Below are 6293 nucleotides of genomic sequence, written 5' to 3' on the forward strand. Positions count from 1 at the left end.
GTACACACCCGGACTCCTCCGGTCAGAACTGCAGCCCTCACCGCCAGCGATCGGGGCGTTTTATCGCGCTCCCGCGGGGAACTCAATCTCCCAATCTGAAAATAAAGAGAGAAAAGAGAAAAACCAAAACGAGCGTTGCTCTGGCTCAGTTAGTACAGCCATGTGAACGAGACCTTGTTGGGGCGTTCAGTCAGCGCTGTCGGGTGACACACAAACAAAAATTAAAACAAAAACATTCTCCGGCATTGGAGCACGTTAAGGTGAAGATGAATCGAAGCCAAAGTTCAAATTTTCAAGAGCACGGATCTGGAGAATCAGACACCCCTTTGAGCTGAAAACCTAATCGATTGATCACCACCAGTTAGTGAACAATCGATTAAGTTTTCAGCTTAAACGGATGTTTTGTTCTCCAGATCCGTGCTCTTGAAAATTTGAATTTTGGCTTTGATTCATCTTCACCTTAACGTGCAACAAGCAGTAAGGTTCTTGTCTTCTGCTTACATCGCTTGTTGCTAGTTAACCTAGTGAAAACCCACATCTGATGAAATCCACCAACTTGCGTGGAACATCATCGAAAAAAAATAAAAGGGTTCTTTCCTAGATCAATGGTGATCATTGATCTTTCGAATTATTCGATACGGGGAGGGGAATGCTTCTTTCGGTCGGCAGGACCGCTACACAGGGAGGGCATAATACTGTAGAGGTCGCCCTGGTACTCCACAGGCTCCGTTTGCGGTTAGGTTTTATTTGGACCTCTCTAACCATTCATTCTTAGGCACGGTTAGCTTAAAGCCGCATGAATTAGGGGTCACCTGTTAGGTGGATTTTTACCATCGGAACAGGTAGTCCGTAGTGTTAATTCTTAGCCAACTGAAACAACCGCTACCGACACTACACGGCTATCTAGGCTGATCGGGAAAAGGAAGCTAACATTGATGATTAACTCCTGACAAAGCCCTCAAAATATATTTTTCAAGTCATTTTTTTATTTCAAGCTACTTTTCCAAAATCCGTTCTTTTTCGGGGGGTGCAGGTCGTTAGACTGAATGCCGTCAGGCCGAAATGAAATTTGATCATTTTACTACTATTTGGAATGGCTAACACATTCATCAGTGCTTTTTCCTTCTTTTAATCAAAAGCTGTTCATTCTAGTTATGTTTCACATTGGTTATTGTGTGCTTCTAGGTAGTGCAGGCCAGGCAATTCTTTCAGAATATTTCTAAAACTTTTTTTTTTAATATCTCGTGATTCTACGACTCATATTTTTATCACGTTAGATGGATAGATAGATACCTTTATTTGGGAGATTTGTATTTTCCATCAGGAATTAATTTACTGATTATTTCCCATGAGATCCCTTCGAGAATTTTCCTAAGAAATTACTCCAAGAATTTTGTTTTGGATGTCACAAAACACAAACTGGATTTTCCAAAAAATACGTCAGATTCTATCTGTAATTCCTACATATTTTTTTTCAATTATTTTTCAAGAAAGCCCTCCAGCATTTTCAATAACCCGATAGATACTCCCATCGGTTTTTATACATTCTAGAACATCCTTCCAAATTCCCGTTCATAACATGTTAGAATCTTCAACCCGAAACTTCTCCAGATGAATCCAAGGATTTCTCAGGATTTCCTACAAAATTGTCCTTAGAATTTCTTTTAGATTTTGACTAGGAATTTCTCTAAGGAGGAATTACACTAGAGATTGCTCCTAAGATTGCCTTCGGAATTCCTCCAGTAATTCTAAGAGATTTCTCAATGAAGTTTTCAAAGTTTTTTCTCAACCAGTCTTCCAGGAGTTTTTCCGTACATTTCTTCAGGGAAATGTGAATGATATTTTCTAGAAAGCTGAGATTGATGGAGAAAATTCGTGACGTATGCTTTAAGCAAATCATAGGGCAACTTCTGTTAAAACTTGTGTAAGTTCTTCTTCGCAGGATTTTGTGACGGAACTCCTGGAAAAAATCGGATGAAATTACTAGGATTTTGATGTTGAGTAGGAATGGTCCGAGGTTTTCTGGAGAATTACCTTTCAGTATTCTTTGGAAAATAATTGAATTTTGAAATTCTTTGAATAATTTCTGGTGATAATCCTGTGTTGATTCCTGAAATTATTCGAGATTTTTTTCAGCTTGAATTTTAGATAATTCTTGATTAACCAGTTTTTTTTAAGTATTAGAAACCCTGCTTATGACCCATCCGGCCTAACATACTTCAGCCTGACGAATTTTGGCCCAACATTCTTCGGCCTAATGACTCAGCACCTGTCAAAACTATCAAAATATATAACAATTAAAAAAAAGATAAGAATGTTAGTCATTTTCATCTGTCTCCATTTCATAAATAAAGGAAGCAAAACGACTGTCAAATATTTTAAATTTAGAAAAGTTAAAACCCATAGCCTTATTCCGAAGAGAACTTTTAAATTACTGATTTTATTTGGTTGATCGCGAAAAACTAACTTGATTGCTAGGTGGGTCGTGCACCCGGAAAGTTTGGAAACCAATGATGGTATACAGTTTGGCAAGAACAGTTGTTGTTCCTTTGCTGGGGCATTAAACCCCATCGGAAGAAAGCGCAAACACGTTTCCAACCGAAACGAATAGAAAATCGAGCCAATGCCAATGTTTTTCGGACTCGTACACACATTCATTGTACGACCGGTGTCGTTTCTTTCCGGCTGGAATAGTATCGTCCTCCTCCAGAGGGCTTTTTGTTGGCGCAAACCCGGGAAAAGCTTTCCGCATTAGCTTATGCTGCTGCAGCGGCGGTCGGTCCCAAGGAGTTAAATTTACGATTTCATATTTTATCTACTTTAAATCCTCGTAGGTACGTCCCCCCAGAACCCCTTTCGTTTAAATGCGGATTGGGTACAACAAGAAGGACGAACACATGCTGCACCGGGCATCTTCCGAGAGGGTGCTTGGGACCAGCTTCCGGAAGTTCGGTCCTTCGGCTTGGAACGCAACGTGCAATAGTCATCGCATCATCGGTCGTAAGCATATGCAGTTAGCGTACTCGAGAGTCGTCGTCGCACAGTGGTCCATATTGAGAAAATCATGCAAAAATACTGCATTCTATATATTTCACTGTTAAAGTCATTAAAAGTGTTTTGAAACTTGAATTAGGGCTGTAGACTTTCTTTTGGGCATAGTATTTTTTTTTTTTCTTCTGATAGAACAAAATTCTAACAAACATACTGTTTTTCATACATTTTAAGGCTCTAAACATTGAGTATGACTAACTACCTGCAGTTGCTACTGCGTTATTGCAAGAACAGCTATCAACAGACGCTACTCGAGATCAGTAGCATCATTAATGTTTTGGTGCTCTCATTATTATATCAAACAATAACGACGCTGGCTGAATCCAAATGCAGATCAATTCGAGGATGGGAGGGAAATGTTGACGTGTTACTTACTTTATGGAAGCCTAGAAGTCCTCAGCACTTCCACAAGAAAACACTGTGCCAGTTGTTGAGAAACTGAACCTCTGTGCATCGTAGTCGTCGTCTGGCAGCATGGGATAGATTAAAATCGTAAATTAGAGGATATGCTCGCATATGTGCGCTGCAAACTTCAAGAGGGGGATGAGAAATGTAGAGTGCTAAGCTCCTCTGCTTGGGGTTTGTACAAGGATAATTAAGTGTTTCGCACCATCTTTGCTGCAATTTGAGTCGGTGGTGTGGTGTGTATTATATGCGACTGTGAACTGTTTCATTTGTGCACCCGGGGCTGCACTGCATCAAGAGAGCTGGCTGCAGTAATGGTTTCAGGCTAATTAATTTGGCTCCTCAAGGGAGGGCGAACGGATGTCCACTCGGATTGCGTTGGTTTAGCGTAGATAAGATGTACGAAGAAAGAATATGAGCACTGGTTATGTTAAGCTTTTGAAGCAAATATTTCAAGCATTTGAACGACACTAACTAAATTCAAATGTTGAAATAATATCTGATTATAAAACACGACGAGTAACGTATTTGCATTGTAAACTGTCAGCTTCCCTGAAAAGTATGACGAATGGTAGAGTCAGAAAGTTAAACAATATATTAGACGTTCCACATCAAGTGACTGAGAAAAATAAAAACCAGCGATCCATCCACAATACGATACACTTAGTATGAATTTTGATTAATTTATCGTTTAACGACGCTTCTTCTTTTTCTTCTTGGCATCACGTCCTCACAAAGCCTGCTTCTCAGCTTAGTGTTCAATGAGCACTTCGACAGTTATTAACTGAGAGCTTGCTTTGCCAAAGTTGCCATTTTCGCATTAGAATATCGTGTGGCAGGTACGATGATAGTCTATGCCCAAGAAAGTCAAGGAAATTTCCATTACGAAAAGATCCTGAGCCGACCGGGAATCGAGCCCAGACATCTTCAGCATGGCTTTGCTTTGTAGCCACGGAATCTAACCACTCGGCTAAGGAAGGCCGAGGAAGAAAGGATTTCTGGATTATAATTCAAATTTTCATTTAAGAATACAAATGCAGCTGATTTTATACTTTTAAAACAAGTATTTTGTTCCCGAAGTTTTTAGCAGCTTTATGGAAATGTTTACCGTTTCGACTCATATTCCGAACACTTAAGGCCGACAGTGACTTCAAATGCACCTGATAGCCATAAATTAGGTGATACTTGTGAAAATTTTAATTTTTTCGCAAAACCTAATTGTTAGCTGTTGGATTTGCAAATCAAATTGTTTATAGAAACTTGTTTAGTATTGTTTGTAACGGAGTAATTTGTAGATTGTATACTGAAATCTGTAATGTTGGATACTTTACAACTCTTATTCCAATTGCTCATGGAAAACTATTTGGAAGGAATAGCTGTCCATTTCCAATACCGGCCACGCCCATCTTCTCCTTTACGAGGATAGGAAAGGATAATGATGGTATGACATCTACTTAAAGAGAGACCAGCGACTCACCAACGCCCTCATAGATGTCAAGGAGTTGGAAGGGTAATGGTCTAGGATTCATAATAGCGAGTGATGCGACCGGATTTAACTTCAGTGTACGTGTAATTCAATATATTTTTTGTAATTGTGTGCAAGTGTAAATGAACTGTTTTTATCAACGTTGGGAGTGACGAAGTAATGAAAGTTAATGTTACTCTATGTGCGTTTGTGTTCCAGGGATAGTGCATAGATATTTCCACCTTGTGTTCTAGCTTATGAGCTTTGGTTTAAGCGCCATTGCTCGCTCTTTGAAACGAGAAGAGAGAATGACCCTACACTGTGATGCAAAAATACCCCTGATAACATTGAAAATAAGTAGATTAATCGGAACAAACTAACCAACTCAGACATTTTGATTTATCGTCGTATTAAGCAGCAGTTTGCAAATCAAATCCAAATCCAAATCAAATTTTGAAATCACACTTTTCACGAAAAAAAAAAACATTTTCTTGGAGCATATACAAGTGCCATAGCACCATCAGCTAATAATATTTTACATCAGCCGTTTTGATTCATATTACGGACATTTTCAAATTCCAGACACTCTACTTTGTATGGGAAACATTTCACGCGAAATGTTTCAATTTTTGCTGTTCAAAAGTTCTCAATTTCAAGGCTCGTTTAAGTTAACTTTTTCCAACTCTTTGGTGGTTTAACGATTTCGATTGATGATTTGACTGTTCCATTAATGATTATCATGAGCTGTCCGGAATTCGATTCAAAGTGTCCGGAATGTGAGGCAAAAGTGAGGAAGCGTCCGGAATAATAATCATGAAAAGGCCACACATTTTGATTTATTTAAAATTATTGAAGTTGCGGAAGCGTATTCTTCACCCACCGTTCGAAAGTAAAGGGCTTCCGATGCTCGATAGCGCTAAGGAATCATACAGAATGATTTATTTTGTATGCTGTGAAAATATCGAAAATAAAGCTTAAAAATCAATTTTCTCAAAAATCGTATATCTGATTTTTTTTATTTTTTATATGTTAAAGTAGACAAAAAATGAAGTCTTTTGCACAGTGGGTCAAGATGGAGAAATCATGGACAAAAAAGTTATGATTTAAAAAATAAGAGGTTGATTTTTCAATATGGTCGAAATAAACTTTTTGAATGCTTTTCGACCCGATTTAATGAAAGTACGCAAAATTTTCAACAAAAAAGGTATATGGGAAAATTTTGCTGATTGTTACCGAAACATTTGAAAAGTTTATTATGACCATTTTCAACAAATTCAACTTTTTTAACTTTTTTGACCATGATTTCTCCATCTTGACCCACTGTGCAAAAGACTTCATTTTTTGTCTACTTTAACATATTAAAAAATAAAAA

This window comes from Aedes aegypti, chromosome 3 (assembly GCF_002204515.2).
Source record: "Aedes aegypti strain LVP_AGWG chromosome 3, AaegL5.0 Primary Assembly, whole genome shotgun sequence".
NCBI lineage: Eukaryota > Metazoa > Arthropoda > Insecta > Diptera > Culicidae > Aedes > Aedes aegypti.